Source organism: Myiozetetes cayanensis, unplaced genomic scaffold (genome assembly GCF_022539395.1).
Source record: "Myiozetetes cayanensis isolate MyiCay16 unplaced genomic scaffold, myiCay2020 scf3, whole genome shotgun sequence".
NCBI classification, from domain to species: Eukaryota; Metazoa; Chordata; class Aves; order Passeriformes; family Tyrannidae; genus Myiozetetes; species Myiozetetes cayanensis.
The window spans coordinates 24,034,848-24,052,429 of record NW_026087521.1 but is presented as its reverse complement, the minus strand read 5'-3'; the positions used below and the strand labels follow the sequence as shown (position 1 = coordinate 24,052,429).

The 17,582-nt window shown below is 38.9% G+C and overlaps 1 long non-coding RNA gene across 2 annotated transcripts in view; it reads left to right on the top strand.

Annotated features, from left to right (window-relative positions):
- The window catches only part of LOC126644444 (uncharacterized), a 62,912-nt gene that overhangs the window by 17,337 nt on the left and 27,993 nt on the right, over positions 1-17,582 (top strand). For both annotated transcript variants that reach the window (XR_007629931.1, XR_007629932.1), the window contains exon 2: positions 6,227-6,297. This is a non-coding gene — a long non-coding RNA (uncharacterized LOC126644444). The remainder of the gene's footprint in view (positions 1-6,226; positions 6,298-17,582) is intronic.

Sequence of the window (17,582 nt, the reverse complement as noted above, 5' to 3'; positions counted from 1 at the left end):
TTTTTTCCTGGCCACCATTTCTCATGCCATTTAATAACATTTTGGAAAGCTTTCTTGCTAGAAGAAAAACCCTCTGAACCTTTGGCAGAGTTGAGCTAGGGTCCTGGGAGTGCAGACAAGCAAACTGCAAACAGAGGATGCGAAGCAGCAGCTCTTCAAAAATTTATCTTCATTCTGCTGCAGAACTATGACAGCCACCTCAACTGCTCATATCTCTACACTTGAGCAATCTTGTTCTATATGTTAAAGGAGAAATGGGTCTCTTGTGCAAGTTTTTTGGTTGGTTGGTTGGTTGGTTTTTTTGCCAAGAGAATACTTGTGTTTTTAACAGGGATCTAATGACTGGTTTTGTAAAGGATGTAATTGTCCACTATTTGTATTCATCACGTATTATCTCACAAGAAAAGTATCTCTATTTCATTATAACCTTTCTGAGCCTGCAGCCTTGTGCAGTGATTTCTTATTACAATGAAGCCTTTTGAAATAAGGATGAGGATTCTCCCCTCTCTGTTCACCATGTTCGTATTAATTTTAAATTTTTAGAAAAGCTTGAAAAAAGGCATAATAGGTAGTAAGGTCTGTTACTGGAGTTTCTCAGAGAAGCAGCTTTTTGAAGTTGCATTTTTGAAGCTGCATTTTTGAAACACTGTCCTTTATTTCATTAATAATGGAAGGTGTCAAGGAGTAAATCAAAACTTGAGCAACAAGTATGAAAAACACAATTGTCTTTTCCCCAGGAACAAATTGCAAGCCTTTTGGTCCCACCCTTGCTTTTCCACCAGCCATCAGGCTCCGCTGTCATACTGTCTAGTCCTTTCATAATTGTCAAAGCCAAAAAGAAAAATCACATTTCATTTCCAAAAGGAATTTCAGCTCAAATCTAGCCCTTAGAATTAGTCCCCATCACTCCTTCATGAGCATTAGAAGCATCAGCCTGTGTAACCTTTCCTAGTATTCATTTCACATGTATGAAAGTACACAGATGGCAAATTATGCCAGTGACTTCACTGAATTATTATGTATAATTAGAGATGAGAGCAAATTTCTAAGATGAGAAAAAGAAGTCTGATTTTATCAGACTAGTGGATTTATGGGCTTGGGAGGGCAGCTGTTTTGTCTCTTATCTGTGCATGTAGTGCATCAGCACAGACATTTCACAAGCTATTCATGTCATGAATGTAAGTAGGGGCTAAGGAGGTGATGCGAGGTGCAAGGGAGAAGGTGATGCACTGCTGCCAGGAGCCCACAGGAGGGTGGTGGCTGCCTCCTGAGGGGCAACAAGGGAGAGGTCAGCATGTGGCCAGAGCTGCTTCTCAGCAGGGTAGGGGAAGGCACAGGACAGCAGTTTTTCTCTTTGTAACTCTTCTTGACTGCTTCCGCTTCTTGCCAAATATTTCACATGGAGAAAAAAAAAAACCCACCGTCAGATCAGGAAGGCAGCATTATTATCTATACAAATAAGATGGCTGAGGAGTAAGCCTGCTTCTTCTCCTATCCAATCTTGAGATGCACTGCTATGTTCTATGAGAAACACAAGATTGTACTTTTCACTTTAGGGTCGAGTGGAAAGACTTGACTGTGAAAAATCAAAGCTTTTTAAACAACTGCAAAGTCTGAATTAATACTAAAAGAATTACATGCAGACTGGTATTTTATTATCTTCTCTCAAGTTTATTCAAGTACAAAAGTAATTAATTTTTCAAGCACAGTTGAACCTTGCCTATTTTACACTAAAAAGTGGGTGACTCACTGGAAGTTCCTAAATTTTTCAAATTCATAATCATGAAAATAATGAGTAGCAGAAATTAATGCCTCACAAAGCATACTTATTTTCATCTGATAACTTTTGTTTAATGTAATGTCGAATACTTTGGAATCGCTAATCAGTCACCAAAATAAAATTAGAGGATATTTTATAAGCAATATCTCAATAGATGTCTCTTAAAAGATGTCCAGTGTGATCTTCTACCAAAATGAGGGAGAGATTGCTGATTTTATGAACCATCTAGAAAGTGGATGGAACATGCTTGACAACTATTTTTTATCAGATTTTTTATCAGTTTCTTCTATACATGTTTTGCAATACTGGCATCAATATTTAATGTGGCAAAAACTTAAATATTTGACAAAGCTCACTGAAGATTGCTTACTCGCTATATTTATTAAATTTCCACAACAAGGATTTTTATATATTGTAATTTGCTTTTTTTTTTACAATATTAGATTTCCTCTCTACTTGGTCAAATAAAGCATTTTACAGCCAATGGACTCATCAAAACACTTTCTCAAACTTTTTTTCCATTTTTGAAGTGTGATCTTTGAAGAGCTACTACAAACATTTTCATTCTATATTTATGAAAAACACTTACTATGAAAAATAAAATATAAGAAATGTGTTCATCACAATTTTAAGGTCTTCAAGTTTAAAAAATCATAAGAAGTGCAAACTTCAGAAAAAAAGCAATACATATGTGTCATGTAATATGTTTTGGTTAATCTTATTAATATGTAGCTACATGTATGTAATTTTTCCTTACATGACAAACCTAAGAGCAATATTAAACATTTAGCATCTAAACATCTCCTTATGATACACATCACGTAATAATTATAATCATATAATAATTAAATAATTTTTCCAAATTCAAAAACGACAAAAAACCCCACTAAAACCCAAACCCCAAACCAAACAAAGCCAAATACAACAATTAAAAAAATAATAATAATAAAACACCCAAAAAACCTCTACAGTGTCAGCATGAGTTTTATAAGGGTGTAAAGCTTATTAGATGTCCCCTGAATTGCTACTGTTGCTGAATATTATCAGTGAGCTCCACTAACATGGGTTTTGCCTGCATATTGACAATAATCAATTACAGCTCTGCTATTTAAATGTCTCACTGTTTCTCACTCGCTCCTTCCCTCTGTGAGGTTATGAGCATGGATTGCAGTACCTGTACTCATGACAATAGCTGAAGTAATTATCTGTTCCAAACATCATTAGATCAGCTAAGGAAGAGTGTGGCCAAAACAGCTTTATGCCACCCATCAAATACTGCCCAGCTTAGCCTTCTCCTTTCTTGTAGAACTATAGAGCCAGTAGTCCAAGCTTTCACTGTGATCCAGAGAGGTCATTTTAATTCTCCATGGGTTAGTTTTCCATTCAGAGATGGAAATCTTAGCCTTAGTTTCCAAGAGAGCCTAATGCTTCTGGCTCCCCAGTCAGAGTAGCCTGGCAAGTATCCAGGCATAGCCCAAAGAGGGAAATAAAATAACCAGAGCTGGTCAGAAGACTGTCTTTTGTTCCAGCTTGCTTTATTTTTGAAAGAAAAGCAAAGCTGTGCTAAGCTGGGACCCAAAAGCTAACAATCAGAACATTTTTGTGGGAGGGATAAGCCTGAAAAAATTCTGCTTTGGAAGGATGTGGACATTTTTCAGCTTGTTTCCTGGGCTGCCTATCTCCTCTGGCTGCCTGCTTTGCAGGCAGGGTCCCACAGAGCTGAAAGCCTGCTCTGTAGAAAGAGATGTCTAGAGACCATGAGGGAGAAACCCTGAAATCTGCTGACTACCAGGAAGAGAGACCGATTGAGCGACTGCTGCTCTCTCCTTCAGTGGGCTGATGTGGAGACCCTCGGCAGCAGATACCCAGTTAACCAGCAATCTACTCTCCTAATGAACAAGAGGCTACTGCCACCAGGAAAGCCAACATTTGGGATGAGATTTGCAGAGACAGCCAGTCGAGAGAGCCAGGAACCTTAACTCTGGTGGCAACTTGAGTTATGTACTGTTCAGATACTGGCACCTATTCCCTGTGGTAGAAACCCCAGCCCACCTCTAGCTCACCAGAAACAAGCAGAGGCTTTAAAGATAACCAGAGATAAGGTTAACTGACAGAATAGTTGGCTTGAGGAGCTCTTTTCCAAAAAACCTGTAATTTCTCATTTGAAATTAATTTCGTAAGGAAGCTCTTGATCACCCCTCTAACATATACACTAAGGCTGAGTGATAGACTTAGCATGTGTACTTTAAAGGGAAAAATGATCTTTGATTTGTTTCAGGGAGCATCGCTGTGCCAGACCCCAGCAGGTGTTCCATGGCCAAGAACCTACCACTGAAAGTAGATGTGGGTGGTGGGATGTGAAAGGAGTCTGAAGCAGGGATCCACATTTGTCTGTGCTCTTTTGCTAGTGGAGGTGCCATGGTTTGATGAGTTAAAAAGCTGGGGTGAACAGTTTTGTTCATAAGGAACCTGATATGTTCTGGAAGAGTTATCACACAGCTGGTAGCAGGAAAGTTTCAATAAAACAGCTGTTTGATGAATAAAAAGGAGATGACTTTGTGTCTAGTCACATAGTTCCTGTTTAAATTAGATCAGCTGCACCTGGACATTTCTAGATTTAAGGTGATTTTTTTCTGATGCTATTAACTGCCCAAATGTGACCCAAGACAAAAATTAAGACTAAAACTTCCAAATCATTAGATTTGCTACCTGAAAAGAAATGGTCATTTATAAACTATCAAGCAATGGAGATACATGTAGTAGCACCTGACATCCTTCTGCTATACTTTATACTAGGCAACAAGAGCTCTAATCCCCCATATTTCTTGTTTTAAGTATTTTATATCTATTTTTATACTTTGCTTTCTTTCTTTTTCCTCTCAAAGGGCTAAGATGAGCATATTCAACAATCGTATTTTTAGCTTAGGCTTCTGATCACATTCCTGCAGGGCAAAGGAATTGTAGATCTGCTTGCAAATATTATGTTACTTCTTTTAGTTGTCTTTAAGCAATTTTGGATTAGGCTTTTAGTATCTACCCGCAGGGAATTCATGCTGAGCCATAAAAGCCTGTAACAGCAGTGACTGGTGAGGCACTAAAAATACCTTAGTCTGAAATAGCTTATTTCAGCTCTTTATCAGGCACTGAGAAAACTGTGCTGCATAACATCTTACAGGAGAAGGATGATTTCCAGAGGACAAACACAATACCTCTGGAAGTGATAGAAGGATAAAAAAGAGAGTGTGACAAGCTAAGCACTGGATGTCCCCTTCCATAAAAATGGAAAATATTCACGATACAACTCTATATAGCTAAGAGAAGCTACCCTAGAAAAAGTAGCCCCAGTTCAACACTCTTGTTCACTCTTGTTCTTGTATTTGGCCTGCACTGGCAATTGTTCTCTTACTCCTGTCTCTAATGCAGCTTCATATTTCCATTTACTCCTTCTGTGCTTGATCTCTCTGTAATTTCTCAGACATTATTTTTAATGATTTCTCACCTGTTCTCCTCTCATCTTTTGTTTCTCTCTCCTACTAATGTGCTGATACATCAGTGATTAAGCAAGCTTCACTCTTCAGCCTTGGTTCATTTGTCCTTCTCTCCCATCATAAGACCTTCCTTTCTAACTCTGATACCTGTTTCTCTTACTTCTGCTCCCATCCTGCAGACTGGACTATCTTCCTTGAATTTCATGAATTTCACTTAATGTGTTTTATTTTGGCCATCTTCTATCTATCTATCTCTGTTTCTCTAATTTAGCTGACATTTGAGCCAGCATCAGCAGTTCAATGTATTTTTACTTCTTAGACCTTCTCACAAGCAGTCCTGTTGCCTGAAACACGTCTGGGGGTTTCTGACTCTTCCTTGCCTATCACAATCCAGAGAGTTCTCTCTCTTAATAAAGAACTGTTATATGTTTATTTTGGTCCACCATTTACTAATTCTTCATGTCTGTGTATGAGTATTGATGCAACATATAGTCATAGTGTTACCATTAGAAACAAATCATGTCTCTAGGCCTTAGCCTTTCAGGAATTACGATAAGTCGTAAGTAGCTCAAGGTACAGATACAAATATAACTCAGGATCACTGTTCTCAATTTTTGACATGACATTCAGAGTGTTTCTGTGAGACTGATTTAGAGATACAGAGCGTATATCTAAATAAAAATATTTAGAGATTTTTAAAGAGAAATAAACCTATGCCTGTCTATAATTTTCAGTTCAGATCTCAAACTTGGGTTGGGAATAAGATTAAGTGTAAGTATATCTACCTTTTCTTGCAATTATTCTTTCCAGAAGTCAAGTAGTTGATATAAAATACCACCAGCCATGGAAATCAATAATTCTGATACAGAAACTTTTTACCTGTCATTACATGATGTGACATGATTGAAACCTGAATTTTTAGCTAATCAGAAACTATTTTCCTCATTTTGTCCCACAGTCTGGTGTTTCTACACTTCAGAGGCAATACATTATGCAGTGGACTTCACCAAAAATAATGCAGCTGGCAAGGTAAGCTAGCAGCAGCAAAAAGGATGTCTGATGCATTGACTATAATAATGTTTTAGAAAGACAGCTTTACACAGCCTAAACAGTAGAGCACTAAGGGGCTGTAGCTCTAGCATGTCAGGCCTTCAACTGAGAAAAGATCAGGTTCCATAACAGACACACTATTATTTATATTATTAATAATATTTATTTGTTTGAGTATTTATGGTCAGGAAAGTATCTGGGAGATTTGACAGCCCAATGTTTGCCCATTTTGTTGCATTTCCACGGGGCTCAAGGCCTGAGCTACTGCAGACATTGATTTACCTGCTCTAGGTGACCTTGATCTCCAGGGGTCCCTTCCCACCTCCACCATTCTGTGATTCTGTGATTCATTGGTCATTCCAATAGCAGTGGGGCAGCTGTCCCTAAACACTTTCCTAATTCTCATCCTGATTAACACCCAGCTGCACCCTGGAACATCCTTAAGCATCTGCCACATTTCACTAACAAAGATACACTCATGTACATGAAGAGAGGCATTAAACAACTTGTCCTTTGGATAATGCAGAAGGCCCCTGTAGAAAGTGCTTGACCCTGAAGTGAAATAAAGAATAACAAATATAAGGTGCAGGACTTTTTAAGTGCTCCAATATGCATGCACTGGAAGCTATTAAAAATCACAAGAAAGGAAATGCCAGAGCCCCGCACAAGGTCTACAAAAAGTTCGGACTGTACAAGCTAAATGTTGTGCAACACCATCAGCATGTTCAGTATATTTTGTTTGAATGAAGTATAAGTAGAGTTAATTAATTTATTAAGTGGAGTCTTCCTTCTCTGTTATGGTTATATGGAAACATCTTGTTTTCTTTTTAAATAGATAAATAAATTCCAGACCATCCCATCCCCTGTTAGCAACCATCCTGTCCTCTTGCAAGAAGCAGCCCCTGCATAAAGACACAGTACATTAAGCAGGTCTAAGTAAAGTGTCTTTAACACAATAAATGTGCTATACGGTTTAGCATTAGCATGGGGCAATAGTGGAAGCTCTGGTAACAGTAAGTTTTACATTATCAGTGAAAGAGCTGAGTAAAAAGCAGGGCCTTAGGATCCATTGTTTCTGCTTATAGGGTAACAACCCCAGTACCATTTTTTTTTAACGCTGCTTCTAACTGAAACAAGTGAGAAATGATGATCAGAACAGGGGTTAATGAACACTGTTCTGTTCTTGTCCCAGGGTGCTGGGTTGTACATCTGTCTTTGTGGGTTAAAACCAGTTTTCGCTGTATCATTGTATGTATTGTAATCTTTTCAGTAAATAGGAACTCTGACTTGTAATCTCTTTTGAGTTGGGTTCACTTCTCCCACTGGTTTACTTTTAAACCAGCACAATTTCCTTCTTAAATGCTCCTAAATTGTTAGTTTGATACCTATGAACACAGTTACAGCAGGTTTGAAAGTTAGCAGCACCCAGAGCAGCAAGAGATTTGGCAAAGTCCTGCTAAACCAAGTGACAATGATTATGTTATTATTTGATGCTATCATTAAATAATAGACATTGTCATCAGGCCACAGAGTTTCCTAAAAATGACCAATTTGTCCTCAGCAATATGCTCCATGTATCTAATGTGGAGAAATCTACAGCTATCCATGTGAGGAATCTCACCTGTAGCAGTTTTCATCAAAAAAATATGTTCCTCTGAACACCTATGTCGAGAGGGGTTCAGTCTGACCCCGATGACATACCTCTTCCAGTACATGTACTTACAACTGATGCCTAAGGGAGTCATTGGACACTTAGTTCTGTTTAACAGTCACATTAGGGCTCTTGTCATTCATCCTCAGAAAATTCCTGCAAACCTGTTTTGGCTCATTGCAAGCTTTTCTAATTGATCAGAAACTACTGACCTAAGAAGGGATTCCTAAACACCACAAGAATGGTGAGTGAACAACTTTGATACCAAAATGGGACAGTAAATGTAAAGGTCAAAGGCCTTAAATGAAAGTTGATGAACTGTTGTGTAAATGAAAAATTAGTCCTTGATCAGAAGCTGACTAAGGTCAAATCTCAAGCCACAGCATTCAAAAGAGCCCAGGAATTTCCAAGGTGTTTATTGGGCTGGAAAAACTGGGCATACATGCTCAAGGGTCAATGGGTTCCTTCTGCTCACTGAGCTCTGTTTTCAGGAATACTCTCAAAAATCACCTTGTTACACCTGCCAAGCGACACCAAGACATGGTCACTGTGGCAAATCCTTCCTGAAGGAGCAAGATTTGTCCAAAATCTGAGCAACACTTGGTCAAGAAACTAAAATATTGAAAAAATATTACTGCCAGTTAGGGTCTGAGCAAATCCTTCTCATTCAGAAACCATCTTATCACATCCTTTGTACAATTTAGGAAGCTACCTTGAGAATTACAATTTACTTTGGTAAAAATCTCCAGAAGCTACTATCAAGTCTAAGCTGGCAAGTAATCTACCTTTTGTTCTAGATCTTTTGTTCACCATCACATATTATATCCATTGCTTCATTCTTGCAAACCTTAACTGCTTGCAGTGAAGACTTTCAGTGAAAGGCCTTGTCAGGAACTGACTTAAACTTTAACTGAATTGGTCAATGTTACCACTAGTCAACAACCTACTGCTGACCTGACATTGTTGGCAAATTATGCTACACTTCTCATATTGGTTTCAGCCCATCAGTTGATGATCCTTGTGGGTCCCTTCCAACTCAGAATATTCTGTGAAATCTGTAGGCAATTAAAGATGTAGATCCTTAACTGCTGAGTAAACTAATGAGGAGATATACTGTAAGGCACAGTGCATCAATTACTGTAAACTATTCTGGAAGAAGAGAGGAGAAGCTGAGAAGACCTATGCTGGTACTCACACACCTTACCTGTACAGGCTGTTTCAGCAAAAGGATGGATATACTGCAGGAACCTGGTGTTAAAAACCAAAGTGCTGAAAATGCAAGACTAGAATTAATAGTGTGTCAAGGAATCATTTTTGTTCTGGTTAAATAAGACATCCTGGAAAGATCATGTTCGGCTGAAGTCTCTTCAAGGATGATGTGCTCCAGATCTTGTGACTATCACAGAAAAAGAAAAGAGATTTCTTTCAACTTGAAGAATGATCTTGTACCAAAACATCTGTTTTCTTTCTCTGAGCTCTTAATAAAGAGGTAGATTTCCCAATTAAATAAGACTGAAAGCTTTGTCTATACTGGTCTCACCTTACTGCAGAAGTTTAATAAAGATTCCAGTACTGTACACAGGACATAGACACTACATATTTGGCAAAACTGAGATGACAGTCCATCTCATAATTCCTTAAGGACAAGTTCCAAAAAACCCATTTGGAAGTCTAAAACACTGTTGAAGCAGAAGATATAAAGGTTCAAGACAGTGATTCAAAAAGAAAAAATATTGCCCCCACTCCTCTGATGCCTGAAAGTCTGTCTGTACCTAAGCCTTATCCAGAAAACTTACTGGGGTGCCAAATGTTGTGTTATCACAAGTGACCAGAGATATTACTTTTTTGCTTGACCTGAACATTATGTACAACCTCATCTCCACCCTAAGATTCCATCTCCATCTTAAGATTTACAAAATACTCACGCCTGTTAGGAGACCCATCTGGAGGCCTTTTCTGCACATACTGCACACACTGAATTTAATAAAATGGCAACAGCAACTGCTGTTAATAGCAGTGGCAGCAGTGACTTATCACTGTTTATACAATATCCTAACTGTCAGGGCAATTGCCAAGTAAAGAAGAGATTGGTGTATCTGAAAAGGACAATCTGAGCTAAGCACAGGCAGGAATCTCCTTACCCAGAGCTGCCTGGTGGTGCCTGGGCAGCCTCTGGGATCTCTGGGTTCCCCCAGGAACAGACACCTTAGCTTTGGACACTGCAGAGATGGGTCACATAGCCTTCAGTTCCAGTGTGGGAGCTGCCTCCAGGATCTCCTTGTAAAGGGATTTTTCCGTTGCATCCTGCCAATGAGTTAATGGGGCTAAGACACCCTGAGGCAGGGGTGGCTCAGGAGCGAATGTCAATGGTGAAAGCTCCCAGGCGACAGCATCATTTTGCCTATAAAAATGAGAAAAAATCAGCCACTGGAATAATCTCCCAGGGATATCTACAGTGGTGGACTCCTCAAAATTGGACACTTTTAAGATTCAGCTGACAGGGCCACCTTCTTTAGGCGGTACTTTCAACAAGAAAGGTTGGACCAGATGATCCCTGAGGTCCCTTCCAACCTACTGTTCTATGATTCTATGATTCTATGATTCTATGATAACCTCTTATTTTTTGCCTCTTGTGAAGTTGTTGTCTTGTTCCTACAAGAAGTCGTGGTTTCACAGCCTCACAGACACGGTGTGCTGAGAACGGCCGTGCTGGTGCTGTGGTGCCTCAAAGGACAACTCTGCATCAGCAGGAGGGGTGAAATGGGCCTTGGGGCTTCACAAGTTAGCTGGACTGTGCTGCCAGAAACACTTGCCTGCGAAAGCCTTGATGGAATGAGTGTGTCAGAAACCATGGCATTTCCAATATTTCTCATTAAAAAATATATACTTGAAGGAAATAATACAGAAATGGTCAAATACTTAAGGCTGAGTCATGTTTCCATAAGAGTCAGTGGGAGATTTGCCACAGAGTTTTAAAAGACAAGGATTAGACTTTAACTGGTCTGTTTATTAGGAATAAGTGATATTTTCATGTACCAGTATTTTTCCAAACCGTTTTAGGAAAATTATTAATAACTGAAGAAATCTGAAAAAAACCCAAAACCTTGAAAAATGCTTAATTACCATAGCAACGCCTGTCTTACTGTTGAATATTGTAACTCCAGAGAGACACAGAGCTGCCATGATCAGACTGCTTCTTTTAAAATTTCCCGATTGCTAAAATCAAAGAGTTTTTCTGCATAATCCTCTTTAAACACAATAACAAAAACAACTTCCCTCAGCATTAGTCACAGTCTGCCAAATGGTTTTCCACACCTTTCCATACACAAATGGAGATTACCTTTACTCAAAGCTTTTAAAGACCTTTTTTGTTACAAAACAAAATATGGGATTGTGTTAAATAATGAATGATATTGCAAGATCTGAAGGGAACCTTTTCTTCCATGACTCAGTCTCACTGAGGGAGGCAAACAAGTCTGAATTCTCTCTATATCCTACACACGTGGCACTGAGTGACAATGACTTGCTTCATAGTAGACAAATATTAGGACCCCCCCCGACAAGCATAAAAGGAAATAAATTTTTCACAGTGTTATTAGCATTGAGCTTGTCTTGGTTATAGATTCACAAGTTGATGATCTACCTCTGAAATGTACTTAGCAAAATATATGAATATTTTAACTGCACAAAAATATCACTGATGTGCTAAAAGTTATCATTCAGCCTCTCAAAAGGAAAAGACTGCCTCTGACCTCAGCAGGCTTTTGATCAGACTTTAAAATTTCTGAGCTAGAGGATTTGTGGCCAGTGGGAGTACAGAAGACTGACAGGAATAATGCTGGGCAGCACATCGCTCCTCTTGAAAAAGTGTTCTCTTCCCCCAACCCTTCCTCCAGCCTGTGGTTTCTTGGAAAATGGATGCAGCAGCAAGTACCTATGTGTTATTACCAAAACCTCCTTTGAATGTTCTTATCCTAACAAGATCCATTACAGAGGACAAGATCCACACGTGCCTGGTCTTAACACTGATCTCTTATATCTGCTGACAGTTTTTTTAAGTCATTGAAATTTTGTCAACTCAGAGCAATTTTGGCAAGCTTGATGAAACCTTTGAGAAGAAAGATCTTGGAAAAACCTGACATGCATGTATCTGTTTGCCAGCATGAGTTCTGCCGAAGCTGAGGACAGCCACGCTGCAGGTGACAGCAGAGAGTGGAGGTGGAGGGCTGGCTCGAAGGTAGGAGTGCAGCCATGACACAGCAGGGACACGTTTGCACAGTGTAGCCTCCCAGTTATTTTTGACTGTTGAGGAACGGAGACCCTATTATAACAAAAGAATCTCCTGATATGCATGAAGTACCATAGGGAACAATAATACAACTCTGTGGAGTAAGCAAGTTGTTATACTTCAGTTCTGACTCTGTAGCTCATTTGAACATTTTGACAACTGCAAACAATTCTGTAGACTAGCTATTTAGATACCCTCCTGAATGTATCCCAACAGGAACTTGTGTGGTTTAATAATTTTCCAGCCAGAGAGAATTAAACTTGGGACTCACTGGAGAATGTGCCAAATAAAGTCAGACACTGAATTTTTAAACTTTCACTTTTTGTAAATTTTCTTTTCATTAGATTGTTACCCCAATTTACCCTCTCCTCCTCAAGTGTAAGTCAATCCTTTTACATGCAAATAAACCCCCAAACACCTCACTTAACATTTCACTGTAAGAAACTGCAGTGGAACTTTGCTTCATTTAAAATCTAAACTCTCTTGAGTTCTGGGTTAAAAGGAATAACTTTTTGCAAGGATGCTCCATAGCACCAGCTTTACCACACTACAGGAAAACTTTCATTCAGCCATTACTGTCACCAAGGAAATTGAAGTTAATTCTAGCTACCACCTTCTCGAATACAGACTTCTGGTAAAAATGTACAGCCTATTTTTGAAACCTCTGTAAATATCTCTAATGACTTTTGTTGCTGCCTAGATCAATTTCCTGACTAGCAGACTTGAGATAGTCTGAATTAAAATATATTTGATATTATGTGTCATTAGTAAGTGAGCAGCCTTACCTTTTCAGATAGAAGACATCTTTACATCATTTGCATTTGAAAGGGATGAGTAATTTTCAGCTTTGAGCGAATATAACCCTCATGATTTCTGCATAATTTTGTATTCCACTTAAAAATTCTCTCTCTCTCTCCTGCCATACCTTTCATATCCTTTTATGCTTAGGTTTCCTAGTACCCCTTGCCCTGCCAGTTTGTCCATATCTCTCATGAGTACTGCTTGGGTATTCCCAGAAGGAAGATGAAAGCTTAGCCCTGCTCTGTTTTTCTTCAAATCATTTCACCATGGGGATTATCCATGGAAATAATTTAAGAAAAGAATTTATTTGCTGCATAAAAGGCAAAGTAAAATTAAAGTTTATCTTCTACCTAATTAAAGTTTGTACTAACTCAGCATTAGACACCTTTCTTTTAAGAAAATACTCATTCCCCACCTTCTATGGAGTGCCACACTAGCCAGTTTCTACATGGAGCAAACTTAAAAAAGAAGTGTCCTAGAACTTCTCCTTCAGATTTTAGCTTTTTTAGTGGAGTCATTGTCTGCTGCTTCTTCACCAATAGAAATCAACATTAAAAAAAACCATAGAAATAAGTCATCTCTTCTGCGTGCATAAATAAAAACTATTCTTCAAGAAGGGTCACAAAGCATCTTATGAACCCTTTAATAGTGTTGTCAATGCAAGGATGTTTTATGTACTATTTATAAGATCTAAAGGATACATTTTGCTATTGGAAGTTCTGCCCCTAATCTCTTTTTAGTTTGTGTGGCAAAACAAGGCAATGCACATGATCTGATGGTGAGCACCACATCCCTTCTTCATGTTTCACAGTCCTATCTTTATAATTATTTGTAATAGTGACCTTTTCATTATTTGTGTAAATGATATATCTGCTCTTCTTTTTCCCCAAATTTTCCAATTGTAATTCTGACTTCTGGATTTCTCAAACTGTCATCTTAATAGTGATAAAGATCAAGCATTGAGTAGGAATTTTCAAGAAATGAAATCATTGTAGGTCTGTGTTTTAGCCAGTCTATAGTAACATTAAGTATTGCATGTCTGATTTTTGCTGATTCTTTTATTGTTATAGGTTTAACTACCTTTCTTGTTTTATTTGTCTGAAGTGAGTTGAATCAGGTATGAAGAACAAACTCCCTCTCCTATAGAGATTTGCCCCCTATTCTTTGCTGGGTCCCACCGGTAGCTGATATTGCCTAACCTCCCTTCTTTAAAGGGGTACTGTGAAAGGTGTCAGCTATATAGTCCTTAATCATGAGGTCCTGTTCAGCTGTAAGTCAAGAGAAGCAACACAAAATTATTTAATAATATTATACAAGCAGTCACAAAGAAATTACTACAGTCTTTTTTTGTGGGCCACAAATGAAAAGAAACACTATTGCTAAACATAGAATCATAGAATTAACTGGGTTGGAAGAGACCTCCGAGATCATCAAGTCCAACTCTTGATCCAAGCCCACTGTGATTACTAGATCATGGTGCTCAGTGCCACATCCAGCCTCATCTTAAAAACCTCCAGGGACAGTGAATCCACCACCTCTCTGGGCAGGCCATTCCAATGCCATTCCAATTCCATTTACTCTCTCTGTAAAGAACTTCTTTCTAATATCCAACCTAAACCTCCCCTGGCAGAGCTTAAGCCCATGCCCTCTCATCCTGCTGCTGATTGCCTGGGAGAAGAGACCGACCCCCGCCTGGCTACAACCTCCTCTCAGGTAGTTGTAGAGAGTGATGAGGTCACCCCTGAGCTTCCTCTTCTCCAGACTAAACAACCCCAGCTCCCTCAGCCTCTCCTCATAGGGCTTGTGCTCAAGTCCCTTCACCAGCCTGGTTGCTCTTCACTGTTTGCTCTTCTCATGTTTGCTTCTTTTCTATATAGACACGGAAGTGACAAAGAGTTCCTGTTTTTATGCACACAGCATTGTATCACAGAATCATAGAATGGCCTGGGTTGGAAGGAACCTTAAAGATCATATAGTTCCAACCCCCCTGCTGTGGGAAGGGAAATCTCCCACTACATTAGGTTGCTCAGAGCCCCATCCAACCTGTCCTTGACTGCTCGTGACTTCAGATTGCAGATGCAGTCATACTTATTTCATAAATGACCAGTATTATTTAAGGGATAAAGAGTTACATGTAGGCACAAGCTAAGCCAAGCTAACCAGAAAGATATAGCAAAGAACAAGCTTGTATCATAAAACCCGCCTGACCTAGCAAGACTGGGAAGCTGGGGTTAAATTCCTTTTGATGCCTGAGGGAATCTGACCTGGTATCTCCTACATGGAGGTGAATATGCTGATCACAAAAGGTCAGCTATTTTAAGGCACAAGGGTGAGGCATCCCATTATTTCTGTGCAAATTGTTCCACTTTGCATGGAATGAATATGCATCAGGCTCCTGAGAGAATAAAAGTGCAGAAATGTGTCTATAACTGGGTTGTTAGGGTGCTTAGTGGGGAAGGTGGGTGAGAGGAACATATTCTTTTGGAATATGAGAGCACACCTGGCTAAGCAGCAGCACAGAAAGAGTGTTGATCTGTGTTTGAGACTAAGGAGCTCCCACTGGGAATAAGGCAGGCAGCAGCCTACAGACACATTACTCAAGAGGCTATCTGGAAATTAATAGTTGTCTATTTAGTGCTGGATAACGTAAGAAAAATACACTGTGAAACCATGCACAGAATTATGAAAATGGCTCTCCTACATCTGCCAGATTAATATTTCTCCCTCTAAACTAGCCTTATATAGAGATCTAGGGTAAAAATGATCCTGGCAGAGAAGTAATTAAGTAAAATGACTTCAAGGATCTGATAATAGTGTCCTAAATTCAGCAAAAAAACCATTCATCTAGATACTCTAAAAAGTAGCTTAAATAACTGTTCACATGAACTCTTCCATGAAGGTATTTTTCCCTTTAGATTGTTCCTTTAATGACTATGTAATTATTGGAATGAATTGAGTTTGAAGGAACACTAGCATTTTTATGTAGGTTCTATCAGACAGTGACAGTATCTTTTGTCTTAAGTTTTTTTCACTCTCTGATGCCTTACTATCAAACTTCAACTGTGAAATGGCTGATAGATTCATCTCTGGTGAAAATGTTCTCATATAAGTCTTTTTATACAGACTTCTGATGACTTTCCTCAGGAATTAATCTGTCCCGCAAAGTTTATTTTGAAATTATTTAGAGAGATGTTGACAAAGTTAAACTATATAGGTAAAGAAATTTCTGTATATTGCCCTGAAATGATCTTGCTATGGAGAAAGGCATTTAGGCATGGCTTCTTTTAGGGAAAAAAATCTATAGAATTTAACAAAACAGAGCAATGTTGTTTTAAGATTTAGCAATAAAAATGCTTTATGGCATCTGTATGCATTATCTGTTAGACCATTTGGTATTATATTTAAAAAAATAAAGAAAACATTATACTCCTAGATGATTTTAGTTCTAGTGGGGAATCACACAACATCCACAAGAATGAGTGGCCTGTTCACACTGACTGAGTTCAGTGACAGCTCCACTAAAGAGAAGGATCTGCCTGCTCTGAGTGCAGCCCATCCAACTGGAAAGAGAGAAAGGTTTTAACTAAATAATATCAGGGATGCCTGTGTATTTTTAGTTTAGTCAAAGTTCATTTCAGATCTTTTGGCTGCTAAAAAGCAGCAAGTTTGCTTCTGTTTGCATGTATGTAACTGGTTTGACACTGCAACTTCAAGCAATGATCACAAGTTGAAATATAGAAAATTACATTTAAACACAACAGATTTTTTTTCCTGTGAGAGTGGTCAAACACTTTAAGAAGTTTCTCAGAAACCTTGTGGAGTCTCCAGCTTGGTGACACTCAAAACCTGAATGGACACAGACCTAAGCAACCTGCTGTAGCCAACCCTGCTTGAGCAGGGGGCATGGACTGCAGACCTCCTGAGATCTCTTCCAGCCTCAACCATTCTGTGATTCTATTAATTTTATAAGACAGTGCTATTTGTTTTAGATGTCTTTGCTTGAATTCAGAGAGTGTTTTGCAAGCAGTTTTAATTTTTCATAATAATAATTTTAAATAGCCTGAAGTCATGGCCTGAGCTGCAGTCATTCTACTGAAGAAATATGAAGGCCAGTCTGGGAATTACCTTACACATTTGCTAGTCTCTGCAATACTGTGAATGACATACAACATTTCAAACAGCATTTGAAACTCTGTAATTGACTCCTCTGGAGACTGAGTGCACATCTTTTTAACCCTAGATCAAAGTCTTTCTCCCGAAGTTTGAGCATTTGTATCAGACAGTTTCCCTGTCACAGTCTCCCTCTTCCCACCATTCCACCTTAAAAAAGCAGCATGTTATAGGAAGCTGAAGCCCAGTGCTGACAATATTAGTAAAGATCTGCATTCAAATTCATGACTCATATGATCCAGGGTAGGCCTCTGCAGTCAAATGGGAGTATTGGCATGCATCACTTGTGACCTGGACTCTATCCCCTGTGTTCCCAGAATCTCACAGTCACCTCATTAGTGCCCACATGGATGA